The sequence below is a fragment of the Hemiscyllium ocellatum genome (assembly GCF_020745735.1).
Source record: "Hemiscyllium ocellatum isolate sHemOce1 chromosome 27 unlocalized genomic scaffold, sHemOce1.pat.X.cur. SUPER_27_unloc_25, whole genome shotgun sequence".
Classification (NCBI taxonomy): Eukaryota; Metazoa; Chordata; class Chondrichthyes; order Orectolobiformes; family Hemiscylliidae; genus Hemiscyllium; species Hemiscyllium ocellatum.
Genome location: NW_026867493.1, coordinates 194,963 through 210,328, shown reverse-complemented (window position 1 = coordinate 210,328; position 15,366 = coordinate 194,963). Strand labels below are relative to the sequence as shown.

At 45.4% G+C, this 15,366-nt stretch overlaps 1 non-coding gene across 1 annotated transcript; it reads left to right on the top strand.

Moving 5' to 3' along the window:
• The first annotated feature begins 14,401 nt into the window (after positions 1-14,401).
• On the top strand, positions 14,402-14,473 carry trnaw-cca (transfer RNA tryptophan (anticodon CCA)). The gene has a single exon. It is a non-coding gene; the product is annotated as a tRNA-Trp (tRNA).
• The last annotated feature ends 893 nt before the right edge of the window (positions 14,474-15,366 follow it).

Sequence of the window (15,366 nt, the reverse complement as noted above, 5' to 3'; positions counted from 1 at the left end):
AGAACGCTTTCGTACAGTGAGTGGTTGCATTCAGTAAATCCCTAACTGACACTGACAAAGAGGCAGATTGAATAGACGCAAACGGGAATTCGGTGGTCATGTTTAAAGTAACACTGTGCAGAATTACATGGTGAAGGAAAGAGAATGATACGAGTAGAGAACCACGTTTACTTACTGTGTCGAACGAGCAGAACGAAGGTGGGCCGCATGGCCTCCGTCTGTGCTTTGACACATGCTGTGATTCAGAATGGAATCACAATTCGACCAACAGAATGTGGGAAGTTAGGAAAAAGTTTATATTTACACAGCTTCCATACATCTGCGCAACAGCATATGATAAGACAGCAGTGGAGATCTTTGACATCAGTCTCGAAGGGACCTGTGGAAAACTCTCGGCATGTAGGAGCAGAGTGGCGTAGTGGTTGTGTGCTGGGCTCATAGCCCCGAGGTCGATAGATTGAAGTCATCCTCCGCTATAGTGCAATGTCTCCTTGAGCGGCTTCCTTTTGAACTGGGGCTGTGCTATATTCTATATCTTGCCTTTGCACCTACTGCCTGAGTGTCTGAATACCCTGTATCATACCGATACTCTCGGGGAACTCACACGGTTCAAGTAACATGCTTTTTGGAGGTCTGAGTGGTCTTCTCCTGTTCTTCGTCGGTTTCCTATGAACTGATTCGCAAAACCACTTCTTCTCAATGCCAATGAACTGATAAAGTTGAAATGCATGCCTTGTACTTCCATTCATTCCCTGCATTAATCGCCACGCCAGGTCGGACGTGAGTGACAAGACGATCAGTATGTTAGAAACCGTATCACCACTCAGATACAGTTCCTTCCTATGAGGACAGATATTACTGATTGTGAATCACCTCAGAGAGAGGCAAGTGGCAGAGAGTCGCCGTGGACTCGATGGGCTGAACGGCTTCTGTCTGCGCGAGAATAGTGCAACGTGTTTATGCCGTCCCACTGCCTGACTCTGTGACAGAGAGGCTGAGGGAGCAAAGCTGGTTCATTTTTAACCGTCCCTTCCGTGTTGGACTGCCTGCAGTCCCTCAGCTCAGAGCCGGGGATGACTCTCAGTGAGTGAAGGTTTCACTCGGATTCTCTTCATCTGGGACACTTGAGGCTCAGATGTTAACTGCTGCGCGATCGCAGCAAAGAAAGCGGTGCCCACTTTGCAATAGACTTTCGGCATTTTGTTGCATGAAGACGAATTCTGAACATCAAGCAGGCTGTACAACAATGTACGCATATGAATTTACTTGAGGAAGAGTGCTTGGTGTCCATTTCTCTCTGTCTCGCCAGCACAGCATCTTTCTATCTCTCCGATAATAGACCTTTGGAGGAAATACATATTCAAAGTTACTCACTTCCCACGCATTAGTGTAAGTGATTTCTCTCACCTCAAGTGATTGAGAGAGACAGCAGAAGAGCGAATGGACTCTTCCCTCACCCCAGAACAGTTTGCAAGTAGAAACAAAATGGTTTAATTATCCGCCAGTACAGAGTCCAGTTCCTGGGGATGAGACAAACATCAGCGCCCCGGGGACAGAATGGCAAGTAGATGTTCTGGAAACGCTTTGCTGCTTGCAATTCTTGGAGCAATGTGGAATGTACTTCACACTGAGCAAGTTTCAACTGGCTCTGAGTCTCCATTGTACATTTCTCCTTGAGTTTATATTTGCACATCGACAATATGTCTGCACAACAGCACATGACACTACAGCAGTGAAGATCTTTTGATTTCATTCTCGAACGTGCAAGACACACGCCAACTGAAAAGCTGAATACTTTTCACTGAGTACTCGGGAAAGCTGCCGTGCAATGCAGGAGGATGGCACAGCGGGTGCATGTTAGGATCACAACCCAGAAGGGAAACCATTTTCACTTCTTTACTCAATGTCGTCTTCAGAAGCTTTCCCCTATAACGACACTCTGCTCTCTCCTTTACCTTGTCATCTGCTTCCCAAAACTTCGTGTATCTGAGCTCAATGTGTCCCATCGATACACAAGTCAAATTTACACAGTTATTCTGGCACGCTTGTGGAGCTCTGAGTCATGTTGTCCAGTTTTCTGTTGGTGTGTTCTGATCTCAAGTGTTAAACCTCTTCTCTCAGATGGCAATGAACCGGTGAAGTTGAAATACATGACTTGCTATTTTTGTCCATTTCCTGCGGTAAAGAAACCGACGCCCGTGTAACAAAAGACTCTCTGCAGGATTGCTGTGTCAAGACAAATTCTGAACACCAAGCAGGCTGCACAAAAATGCACTCATACCAATTTACCTGAGGGAAGGGTCTCCATTTCTCTCGGTCCCGACAACACAGCATCTTTCAGTCTCTCCGTTAACAGGACCTTTGGAACAAGCTCAAAGTTGCCAATTTCCTACGCATTTCTGTAACTGACTTATCCTGCCTCAACAACTAGTGAGAGAGAGAGCAGAAGAGCGTGTGGGCTCCTTCTTCCACCAGGACAGCTTGCAAGGAGAAATAAAATGGTTCAATTATCCACCAGTGGAGAGAGCCCGGCGCCTGGGGATGGGACAAACAGCAGCGTCCTGGGAGCAGGGAGACAGATTGAGAAGCAGGTGTTCTTGAAACTCTTCCCTGCTTGTAATTCTGGGAGCAATGTACAATGTATTTCGTAATGAGCAAGTCTCAGCTGCTTCAGGAGGTGGCTGCACCCATGGCTGGTGGCTCGTTAGTCTGGGATATGATTCTAGCTTTGGGTCTTCTCGCGAATGCAGACGTTGAGAGTTCTCGGATTCCAATCCCAGGCGAACCATAATTTCTTAAATTGACCAGAGCAAAAATACCCGATCAATTTTCTCAAAAAGCCGCTTTGTTAAATAAGATCGGACTGCCTGGATTAGGGACGACACTGTTTATAAAATTCAGGCTCACCGTTAATGTGGAGAGGGGCCGTCAGACTGTAGTTTCCGCTCCTTGTGTTGAATAAAGATAATTTTAACAGTGTCCAGTGAGAGGAAAGGATTTGTTGTTGGTGGTAAACATTTCTATCTGAACTCGCTGTCACTCTGCTATGACAGGAGGAGCTGGGACCTCCTGATAGATTGAAACACACAACTGGTAATCTCTAGATTATGTTGTAAAAATATCGGTATAATGTTATTCACACCGCGCTGTCACCAACTGAACGAAGCGGCTGTGTGTTTAAATCGCGGGATGAACAGCTTGTGTTTTCATTCTCACATTAGGGGTAGCTGAGCATTTACCCAAACACTGGGCACACCACCTCCCTGACACAGCGTTCACAAATCAAACTGACAGCAAAGCTTCATGTGTGATCGAAAGTTTCCGCAACGAAGATTTGGCTCAACAGATATCGGCAGTGAACGTAATTCTTCTTTGATTTGAAATGTAGGAAGCAGACTTTTAGGGAGCCGGACGCGATTTGAGCACGCAACCTACTAACCTAGAGTCAGACGCACTACAGTTGCGCCACAAGCTGACGGGGCATTAGCGTCCGCTTTTCATGCTTAAGGGAAGTGATCGCACTACAAGGATTTTACGTTATGAGTAACAACGGAGATCAACAGTTCATGTCTGTTCTGTTTCTCCCCCCTCTCTTTCTGCAGAGGGTGGGATCAGACTCTCCCCGGTGTCTCCACAATGAATGTCCCAGGCATTATTAAGGAAAAGTAAAAGTGATAGACGACAATTGTAATTCTAGGCGGGGCAGGCTGAATTATGAATTCACAAATAGCCTCCCCTAAGCGATGCCGCAATCCCCGCTATCGCCTGTCTCTGTGGCGCAAGTGGTCATCGCGTTTGGCTGTTAACCAAAAGGTTGGTGGTTAGATCCGCCCCAGGGACGCTTAGTACGCTGCTCTTCGCGGCTGTGTGCACTTTAATGGGCTCAGACGAATGTTATCCAAACGGAAAACTCCTCCACAAAGGAGTTTCTGAATCGCATTATTGTCTAACGTAACGGACTGCGGATGCTGAGAACCCGAGACAAAAAAAGAGAAACTCGGCAGGTTTGACAGCACCTGTCGGAGAAAACGGAATTCTGAAATACTGAGTCTGATTCTCTTTCCATAGATGTTGCCTGACCTTCTCCGTTCCTCCTGAAATTTCTAGATTTGGTTTTAACTGAAAGTTCATTTCATCTTTTGCGATGAAACACCTAGACTCGCCGTGTGCAGATATTTAACCCTTTCGAATCACTGAAGTGAATAGATTCAAACAAACTCTGCGATGATTCACTCTTTCTCAGCTCCGCAGGCAGACAGATCTGGGAAGTGAAGATGTCAGTGTAGTTCTGTATTCGTGGGCTGAGTGGTTAATGCGATGGACTTGAAACCCATTGCGGTTTCCCCACGCAGGTGTGACCCCTGCCGACTACAAAATGAGAAATGTCGTCGAAAAGGAAGGGAGCTTGCTCCCCGGCTTCTTCTTTAAGATTCAAGTCAGTGGAGGGGGAAAAATATTTCACTCACATTGGGAGTGGTGGGAATCTGCAACCCACTGCCTGTTCGGGTGGAACAAGCAGATACCCGCAGAGCTTCTTTTGAGGCTATGAGCCAAGTGTTTGGAAATGAGACTAGAACAGTGAGGGACATGAAATCGTGATCGAAATGAAGCACCTGAGGACAAGGGTGTTTCCTTTGCCAGTGAAAGATACTGCTTCACAAAGTTGTGACTGTGGAAGGGAAGCAGTGACGGTGATTATCTTTGGTTGTTGACCTTGTGAATGTTCCCATTGCTGCGCATGTCCGTGTTAACGTCAGAACTCTGCAGCATGGTGGCGTTAGATACGCACAGGGCCCGGGCGCAATGAATGACACATCTGTCTCCACCTACCTGTTTGAAATGCAGCTCACAGCTTCTTCACACACCCCAATTAATCTTTCTCATTGTCCTGAAGCCGGCATACTGTTTGAATTCCCGATCTGCGGGAATGAGAATCTTTTCACTGTCTCGCGTCAATAAATGTCCCTCGGAACATCGGAGTCAAGTCACAGCGGAAGCTGAGATAGCCTCACACGCTGCTCACGGGCACATTTTACTTTCGGGTAAAAAATGAGGTCTGCAGATGCTGGAGATCACAGCTGAAAATGTGTTGCTGGTTAAAGCACAGCAGGTGTGCTTTAACCAGCAACACACTTTCAGCACATTTTACTTTCCCCAACCCACCGCACCAACCACTGCGGCTCCTGGGAGTGGAAAGGAAACAATCACCAAAACCCAGTCTTAGTTCTGTGAATCTTCAGAAAATAAGCAAACCTTCATCCCTTCGGATTTTCTATCCTGGGCTGACAGGGATGGGTTTTGTCACTCTTTTGTCGGATATTGCAAGTGGATGTTTTGCAGAAAAGCACCACAATGCAATCTGATTAATCAGGATCTGGATGTTTTCGGTCTTTGAATGTAAGTGTTGTGCTCCAGAACTTTGTTGTTCACAGTTTATAATACTTTTCTCCCCAGTCCCCTGTATCACTTGTCGAAAATGCTTAATTTACGTCTTGTAATCCTTTCACTGTCTGCTAATGAGGATAGCATTTCCGTCTTTTACCTCAGTTATCTTGACCTTGCATACCTCAAGCCTCAAGCTAATTTCACGAGAAACCTTCTCCAGTTCAAAAGCCAACTGTCAATAATGGCTCTGTTTCTTGTCACGTATCCAATTTCAGATCGATATTGTTAATGTTCCTTTTATTCCTTCAGATCTAGGTTTCGCTCACAGGGTAAGAACAAACCTGTCACCAAATACATTTACCAATGTACCTTCATCCTTTCGATTGTATTAGCATCATGAACACTTCAAATCAAAATAACTCGAGAGACTTTCATCATAATTTTCTGTGAACAGTTCTACATTAGCTTTGCTGAATGAACCCCAAATTTCTTGATGTGGCTCCTTTTTTTCGGCCCTGATTATTCATCTCTCTACGCACGAAAATGGATCCTTCCCACCCGCTCTGTCCCTCATCAATGTGTGTAGTTCAATTCGATCTCCCATCAGCCTCTTCTGTCCTGATCAAATCCAGGGGAACAGGAAACGTTGGGACTATGGCGCGGACAGGACAAGTCCAGTACTCACCTTTCCTGTTCGAGCAATTCCATGAGAAATTTTAGACCACAACTTTGGACGTGTAGTTGTGGCTGAACACTTAAAGAGCTGGAGTAGAGATCCTTTGGGGTTCCCCCATCCCCGCCTCCCCCCGCCCATGGTGGTAACCTGCTGACTATGCTTTTTTCGCCGGCGATTTTAAATGACTTCCTGTTGGTTGCATTATCGCTCAAACTTCACAAAACCCGTCTCAATAAAGTCACGTTTTCTCATGTCTGGGAATTGATTGCCATGGAGGAAACTCGAGTTCTGAACAAACAAGGTACCAGACTCAAAACGTCAGCTCTGTTTACCTTTCCACGGATGCTGCTCGACCTGTTGGCTTTCTGCAGTATTCTCTGTGTTTATTAGGCACAAGTGCTGCTTTTCATTCAAGAACTTCAATTCCTGTCCTCTGGTAACTGACTCTGGTCAGTGGCAATTGGTTCTTCTGATCATTATTCTGCCCATTCCCACCGCTTCTTCTCCCATCATTACCAACAGCCCCAGGAAATCTCCAGTTAACTTTCTTTGCTCCAAAGCGAACATACCCAACCTTGGGAATGTCTCCCCAGAATAGAAATTTCTCATCCCTGGACAAGAAGCACGGCGTACACTTGGGAAGAGATTTTGGCAACATATTGTCAGTTTCCCCACGCAGGATTTTTTGCAGAAAAGCACCACAATGCAATCTGATTAATCAGGACCTGGATGTTTTTGGTGTTTGAATGTAAGTGTTGTACTCCAGAACTTTGTTGTTCACAGTTTATAATACTTTTCTTCCCAGTCCCCTGTATCACTTGTCGAAAATGCTTGTAATACTTTCCTGGCTGTTAACCGGGAGGTTGGTGGTTCGAACCCATCCAGGAGCGCTTTATTTGCTGCTCTTCCTCGGCTTTGACAATGTGTGCTTTCAATGGGGTCAGGAAAATGTTCCCCGAACATCTACGTTCTGCCTGCAAAAAAGACCATGAGCTTCCAGTTGCCTGCCAATTCCACACCCCACCCTGTTCCCTGACCAACATCTCTGTCTCAGGTTTGCTGTTTTGTCCCAGCGAAGCTCAGCACCAGCAGAACGAAGAGCACCGAATATTCTACTTGGGGACCATACATCCCTCCGGTCCCAATATCGAATTCAATAATTCTAGGGCCTGAAATCCATTGTATCCTCGTCTCTACCACACACACCAAGCCTTGTTGTCACATAGTCTGTCATTACACACTACCTATTCTTAGCCACGAACAGTCTCTATTAACAGTTATTCACCCTCCCACGCAGATCGTTATCAACTCCCTTTCCTGTCCAACAGTTCTTCCCTCGCTTTGGGCTCTGTCCTGATCTATCATTTACTGCATCCGCCTTCCTCCCACAATATCTCCTGCATATAAACCAACGTTTTCCCAATCACCATCAGTTCTATGGAAGGGTCACCGGCAACTACTGTTTGTTTTTTGTTTCTGATATACTGCGTCCGCAGTTCTTTCAGCTTTTTATTGAGGTAGGGTCGTAAATTGTTTTGAGAAACAGAAGGAGAGGTGGAGAGACAGAACAGACATGAACTGTTGATCTCCGTTGTTACTCATAACGTAAAATCATTGTAGTGCGATGACTTCCCTTAAGCATGAATAGAGGCCTGAGGCTATCTGTGAGCTTGTGGCGCAACGGTAGCGCATCAGACTCCAGATCAGAAGGTTGCGTGTTCAAATCAAGTTAGGCTCATTGAAATCAGTTCCTTGTGTCTCCAATCAAGAAAGGATTGCGTTCACTCCAGATATCTGTTAAGCCCAGTCTTCTTTCCGGGAACTTTCAATAATACGTGAAGCTTTGCTGTCAGTTTGATTTGTAAGCCCTGTGTCAGGGAGGTGGTGTGCCCAGTGTTTGGGTAAATGCTCAGCTCCCCCAGTTCATCGCTGGATTTCAACACAGCCGTCTATCTCTGGGCAGCCACTTCTTTCAGTTGGTGACAGTGCGGTGTGAATAACATAATACCGATAAGTTTATTACACAATCCAGAGACACCGAGCTTTGTGTTTCAATCTATCAGGAGAGTGACAGCAGTTCAGATAGAAATGTTTCCCACCAACAACAAATTATTTCCTCTCACTGGACACAGTTAAAATTATCGAGGAGAAAGTGAGGTCTGCAGATGCTGGAGATCAGAGCTGAAAATGTGTTGCTGGAAAAACGCAGCAGCTCAGGCAGCATCCAAGGAACAGGAAATTTGACTTTTCGGGCATAAGCCCTTCATTAGGAATTCGGGTCTACGGGCTATCCGTTCTTCTTAAATGCGCTGTATAGTTGTTTATTGATCTTTGCCGTTGCTGGGCGCTGCAGTGTGAAGTAGCTCGTTGAAATAGCATCCTGATGCAGATTTGTTTGCATGTGTTGGGATGATTGCTTCTGCAGCTTAAGTACTTGGTTCGCGTGTGTTGTTTCCTGGAGACGCTGTTTTGAATTTACCATTGACTGTTCGCTCTACTGTGACATCTAGAACAACAGCACTTTGTTGTTGTTCTCCTCTTTTGTGAATTTTATGCCAGTAAGGAGATTGTTGATGGTGTTGTAGGTTTCCTCTAAGTTGTTCCATTATCTCTGCATTATTGCTTCTGTTAGGAATCCTGATATTGGTGGTTTCATGGGTGCTCCGTTGATTTGTTTGTTAGTCTTGTTAATGAAAAGGAAGTGGGAGGTAAGGCACAGCTCCATGAGCTTGACAGTGTTATCTTTGCTGATGACGTTGGTGCTGTTTGGTGTTTGTGTCTTTGGTTCTTCAAGTAGTGTCTTCAGTTTTTTTTGGTCACGTTGATGTTAATGGATGTGAACGGGCAGTATGTCAAAGGACAGTATTATTCCATCCTCTTCTATCTTGTTGCCTTTGGTGTTCAAGAATTCTTGGATGGAGTAACTGGAGTGGCGTGAGTCTTCGACTTGGTGTTTTAGTCTTCAGTGGAGGTCTTTGACTAGTCTGTATATTGGTGTTCCAAGTGGTGAGACTGTGGCCTGAGGGGGGGCTCCTGGTTTGAAGAGGAGGAGAACAGCAACAAAGTGCCATGCCTAGATGTCACAGTAGAGCGAACAGTCAATGGGGAACTTCAAACTAGCGTCGACAGAAAAACAACACACGCAAACCAAATACTTAACCGCAGAAGCAATCATCCCAACACCCACAAACGAGTGAACAATCCTCACTCTCTCCGCGGAGCAGGTAAGGGCTGTTTGGCACTGTCTGTTTGTAGACGCGGTTACGTTTGTTTCACGGTTTAAATTTAAATATTTTTTTCAAAAAAAGTGTGGAGCGGACCCGGAAGCTGGTGTAGTGCAAACTTACCTGGGTAGGTTTTTTTCCAATAAAGTTGCGCAGGAGAGAATGTATGGAGGAAAACTTCATTCCAGTGACAATAACATGGAACAAACTGCCTACAAAGACGCTGGAAATGGAGCTGAATCAAGAATATGAAAATGAAATGTTAAGCCTGCTTGAGAAAAGAAAGGCAGAAAAATTGCTGAATGACTTCCTGCTGGCCTATTAAATAAAAAAAATTACGACAAAAAAGGACGTAACTCCATTACTACATTAGAAGGTGAACAATAATTACAAAGAAACTTTTAGAACAGCCAACAATATCAGATATACACCATATAGAACAAAGAACAAAGAAAATTTACAGCCCAGGAACAGGCCCATCAAGCCTGAGCCGATCCAAATGTACTGTCTAAACCTGTTGGTCAATTCCTAAGTATTTGTATCCCTCTACTCCCCACCCACTCATGCATTTATCCAGACGCATCTTAAATGAATCTACCGTGCCTGCCTCTCCCGCATCTGCTGGCAACGCGTTCCAAACGCCCAACACCCTCTGTGTGAAGTAAAACTCATTTTCGCTTTGAATAAGTGCTGCCATTGCCGCGTTCATTGTAATGGTAAGTCTGCCCCATCCCTGATTCAACGGACCTCGTTTAACGAAGCTGCTTTTTGAGAGAATTGATGGGCCGTTTTCGCACAAGTCAATGTAAGAAACAAGGGCTCGTCCGGGATCTCTCGCACGTCCACGCACCAGGATGCCTGAAGCGAGAATCATTCCCCTAGACGGACGAGCCACAAGCCCCTTGCACGTTTGTGAAATGTGCCAATCCCTTAAATGCTGCTCAGTTCCATGAGAATCTAATCTTTTAGTTGTGAACATGAGTAAAGAAACAATCCTTTTCGAGGGTGCAAACTGTACACGTGCCAAACTGAGTGAATACACAAGGAAAATAGCTTTAAGAGAGATAGAAAGTATTTGAGCACCTTTGGAGTGTCTGCCCCCTCCCTGGATTCACTCCAGTTGCTACAAGTGAACAGTGTTTCACCCACCCGTACCTCCCCTCCCCCCTCGCTGCTGGAGGATGGTATATGGAAAGGGTGTGACATTGCTTTGCTCCCAGATATTGCCCAGAGAGAGGAAGTTTCACTCTGAAGCTGACAGGGCTGCATCCGCATTGTGACGTCAACAATGGAGGCGGGTCGGACAGCTGTCCTGCAGTTGAGGCACGTGTGGAGGGGAGGACACTTTGCAAATCCCACTCTCCTCCAAGTCAATGCAGTTTGAGTTCAAGCAAAGCAAGGGGTTTAAATTTATTTTAGGAAACCTCCTTTGTGCCGTGGGAAAACTCTGCCGCGGGAAATGCAGTGTTACAGATTCATATTAACAGAAGCAGGAGTAAACCATTTGGTCAAGCCTGCTTCGTCATTCGTTAAGATCACAGCTCCACCAACCTGCACAATCCCGACTAACCTTAATTCCCCTACCACGCAAATACCCATCCAACTGTGTATTCAATATACTTCATGAAGCTGTCTCAACTGCTCTCTTGTGCAGAGAATCCCATGGAGTCTCACAGAGTGACACAGATGTACAGCACGGAAACAGACCCTTCGGTCCAACTCGTCCATGCAGCCCAGATATCCTAAACTAATCCAGTCCCATTTGCCAGCACTTGGCCCAAATCCCCATAAAACCTTCCTATTCATATACACATCCAGATACATTTTAAATGCTGTTATTATACCAACCTCCATCACTTTCTCCAGCAGCTCGTGCCGTACATGCATCACCCTCTGCGTGAAAAGGTTGCCCCTTATGTCCCTTCTATATCTTTCGCCTCCCCTCCCTAAACCTATGCCTTCTAGTTCTGGACTCCCCCATCCCAGGTAAAAGAACTTGTCTATTTGCCCTATCCATATCCCTCATGGTTTTATAAACCTCTATACGGTCACCCCTTAGCCTCCGACGCTCCAGAGAAAATAGTCTATTCAACCTCGCCCAATAGCGCAACCCTCCAACACTGGCAACATCCTTGTAAATCTTTTCTGCACCTTTTCTAGTTTCACAACATCTTTCCAATAGGAAGCAGACCAAAATTGCATGCAATATTCCAAACGTGGCCTGACCAATGTTGTGTACAGTGGCAACATGAGCTCCCAACATCTATCCTCGATGCTCTGACCAACAAAGGAAAGCATACCAAACGCCTTCTTTACTATCCCATCTGCCTGCGTCTCTACGTTTAAGGAACTATCAACCTGAACTCCAAGGTCTCTTTGTTCAGCAACACGTCCAAGGAACTTACCATTAAGTGTAAAAGTCCTGCTCTGATTTGTTTTTTTCAAAATGCAGCACCTCATATTTATCTACATTAACCTCCAAAAGCCACTTCTCAGCCCATTGGCCCATCTGATCAAGGTCCCGTTGCAATCTGAGATAATCTTCCTTGCTTGCCACTTCACCTCCAATTTTGGTGTCATCTACAAACTTACTAACTATACCTCCTCCGTTTACATACAAATCATTTATATAAATGACAAAAAGTAGCTGACCCAGCATCAATCCTTCTGACACACCATTGGTCACAGGCCTTCAGTCTGAAAAGCAACCCTCCATCACCAGCCTCTGACTTCTGCCTTCGCGCCAGTTCTGTATTCAAATGACGAGTTGTCCCTGCATTCCGTGAATTCCTGAAGAAGGGCTCATGCCTGAAACATCGATTCTCCTGCTCCTTGGATGCTACCTGACCAGCTGCGCTTTTCCAGCAACACATTTTCAGCTTCCATGAGATTAAACCTTGCTCACCAGTCTCCCATGAGGACCCTTGATGAACGCCTTCCTGAAGTCCATATAGATCACGTCTATTGCTCTGCCATCATCAATCCACTTTGTTACTTCTTCAAAAAACTCAATCATGTTCGTGAGACATGATTTCTCAAGCATAAAGCCATGCTGACTATCCCAAATCAATTCTTGCCTTTCCAAATACATGTAAATCCTATCTCTCAGGATTCTCTCCAACAACTTCTCCATCACGGATGTTAGGCTCACAGGTCTATAGTTCCCTGGCTTTGCCTTACCACCTTTCTTAAATACTGGCACCACATTAGCCACCCTCCAGCCTTCCGGCACCTCACCAGTGACTATGGATGATACAAATATCTCAGTAAGAGGCCCAGCAATCACTCCCCCAGTTTCCCATAGAGTTCTAGGGTACTCCTGATCAGGTCCTTGGGATTTATCCACGATTATGCATTTCATGATATCCACGAATTTCTCATCTGTAATATAGGCATTTTTTCAACATGTCACCACCTACTTTCTCACATTCTATATCTTCCATGCCCTTCTCCACAGTAAATACTGATGCACAATATCCGTTCAGTATTCCACTCCAACCCTCCCATCTACTGCAGCTCCACACAAAGGCCGCCTTGCTGATCTTTGAGGGGCCCTATTCTCTCTCTTGTTATCCTTTTGTCCTTAATGTATTTACAAAAAACCCTTTGGGATATCCACGACTCTATTTGTGAAAGCTATCTCATGTCCCCTTTTTGTCCTCATGATTACCCTCTTAAGTATGCTCATACTGCCTTTATAGTCTAAGGATTTACTCGATCTCTCTGTCGATACCTGATACATGCATCCTTCTTTATCTTAACCAAAATATCATTTTCTCTAGACATCCAGCATTCCCCAACCTAACAGCCTTTCCTTTCACCCTAACAGGAATATACTGCGTCTGGACTCTTGTTATCTCATATTTGAAGGCTTCCCATTTTCCAGCAGTCCTTTAACCTGCAAACATCTTCCCCCAGTCAGCTTTTGAAAGATCTTGCCTAATACCTGAGTCTTCCTCCAATTTAGAACTTCAACTTTTTGATCTGATATATTATTTTCAATCAATATTCTAATGTTAATAGAATTATGCTTGCTGGCCCTAAAGTTTTGCACCCTCGCCTGTATGTACATCCACATTGTGAATTAGAAAATGTCCTTGTACACACTTAATAAATTCCTCGATTTGGCAGATAGGTAAATGGGCAGGAGCTATACCTTGGGTCCACTCTTCCTTCATTCCCACCAACCCTAACACTATTCCTACCCCAATAGTCTAACGGCACTTGCCCCTGCAACTGCCGAATGTGTGACACCATCCCATGTAACTGCTCCCTCCTCACAATCCAAGGGCCCAAACTCACCTTCCAGGTGAAGCGACACTTTACCTGCACTTCTCACAACCCAGTCTACTGCATTTGCTGCTCACAATGTGGCCTCATCTACATTGGGGAAACCGAAGCATAAACTGGGTGACTGCTGCACAGAACATCTACGTTCTGCCTGCAAAAATGATCCTGAGCTTCCAGTTGCCTGCCAATTCCACACCCCACCCTGTTCCCTGACCAACATGTCTGTCTCAGGTTTGCTGTATTGTCCCAGCGAAGCTCAGCACCAGCAGAACGAAGAGCACCGAATATTCCACTTGGGGACCGTACATCACTCCGGTCCCAATATGGAATTCAATAATTCTAGGGCCTGAAATCCATAGTATCCTCGTCCCTACCACACACACCAAGCCTTGTTATCACATAGTCTGTCATTACACACTACCTATTCTTAGCCACGAACAATCTCCATTCACCCTCCCACACAGATCGTTATCAACTCCCTTTCCTGTCCAACAGTTCTTCCCTCGCTTTGGGCTCTGTCCTGATCTATCATTTACTGCATCCGCCTTCCTCCCACAATATCTCCCGCATATAAACTAACGTTTTCCCAATTACCATCAGTTCCGTGGAAGGGTCACTGGCAACTCCTGTTTTTTTTTTGTTTCTGATAAACAGCATCCACAGTTCTTTCAGTTTTTTATTGAGGTAGAGTTGGAAATTGTTTCGTGAGACAGAAGGAGAGGGGAAGGGACAGAACAGACATGAACTGTTGATCTCCGTTATTACTCATAACGTAAAATCATTGTAGTGCGATCACTTCCCTTAAGCATGAAGAGAGGTCCCCCGTGAGCTTGTGGCGCAATGGTAGCGCGTCTGACTCCAGGTCAGACGGTTGCGTGTTCAAATCACGTCAGGCTCACTAGCGCCAAGTTCTTACATTTCAAATCAAGAAAGGAGTACGTTCACTCCGGATATCTGTCGAGCCGAGTCTTCGATCACGCTTTTCTGTCAGTTTGATTTGTGGGCACTGTGTCAAAGAGGTGGTGTGCCCAGTGTTTGGGTAAATGCTCAGCTCCACCAGTTCATCGCTGGATTTAAACACAGCCGTCTATCTCTGGGCAGCCGCTTCTTTCAGTTGGTGACAGTGCGGTGTGAATAACATAATACCGATATTTTTACAACATAATCCAGAGACTCCCAGCTTTATGTTTCAATTTATCAGGAGCGTGACAGCGAGTTCAGATAGAAATGTTTCCCACCAACAGTAAATTCTTTCTTCTCACTGGACACAGTTAAAATTATCTTTATTCAATAGAAGGAGCGGAAACTACAGTCTGACGGCCCCTCTCCACATTAACGGTGAGCCTGAATTGTATAAACGGTGTCAGTAAAATCCAATGGCGGACACTGATTTGGTTCAGTCAGTTTTTTTGCCAAGCGTAATTCACCGAGAGGATGCTGCTGTGTGAAACAGCGTGGGGAATTACTGCAGGGCCTCCTGCACATGGAACACACCGCAACTGATGTGTTTCACCTTCACCAGTTTATTCCTATCTCAGAGAAGAGAGGTTTGATGATTCGGATCATAGGAGGCCGACAGAGAACAGGAGAAGAGCACTCAGACCTTCACAAGCTTGTCACCACAGCTGGGTCATCGTGGCCCGTGTATCAGTATGGGACAGTAATCTGCATCTACTGACTGGAAGCACAGCAAATTGGAGTGCTGGTCGGTCTATCACACAGGAGAAAACGGCTTCGAACTATCAACGGGAGTGGCTCCCAATGCGCAACTCCACTCACCTCAACTGAATA